Here is a 525-nt window from a genome sequence, read left to right as displayed (position 1 = left end):
CCTTATAGTTGCTGCTCTGGAGTTTCCTGTCACGTTATTTTTATCAACAGGTTTTACAGCAGTTTTCTCAAGTCAAGGACAAGAATGACTTTAAGCTAACGGAAATCCTAAATAGCGCTCAGAAAACACTCTCACAGAACTGCGTCTGCTCATGAGACCGTACGACACCTTTGGGTCTAATGTAATTTTTATTTATTTAAAAAAAAAAAAAAAAAATTTTAACAGCTTAAAAACATGCTATATTTCTGGAGTAAGTGTTGCACATTGTAGTTAACTCATTTCAAATGCATCAGTCCTTCTCGCTTTTGATCCTCTCAGTTCTCAGTCCTCCTATTCAATTCAGTTACATAGCAACAATATATAAATTATCTCAGGGCACAGAGACCTCACAATAATATATTATAGAGAGAAACCTAATAAAGTGGAATGATTCCCTCTGAGTAGTTCTTTAGTGACAGTGGGAAGGAAAACCTCCCTTCAAACAGAGAGAAGTTCTACAGCAGTTTAATGATATAGTCGCATAAC

The sequence above is a fragment of the Stegastes partitus genome, unplaced genomic scaffold (assembly GCF_000690725.1).
Source record: "Stegastes partitus isolate 25-593 unplaced genomic scaffold, Stegastes_partitus-1.0.2 Scaffold883, whole genome shotgun sequence".
Lineage (NCBI taxonomy): Eukaryota > Metazoa > Chordata > Actinopteri > Pomacentridae > Stegastes > Stegastes partitus.
This window is presented reverse-complemented; position numbering follows the sequence as displayed.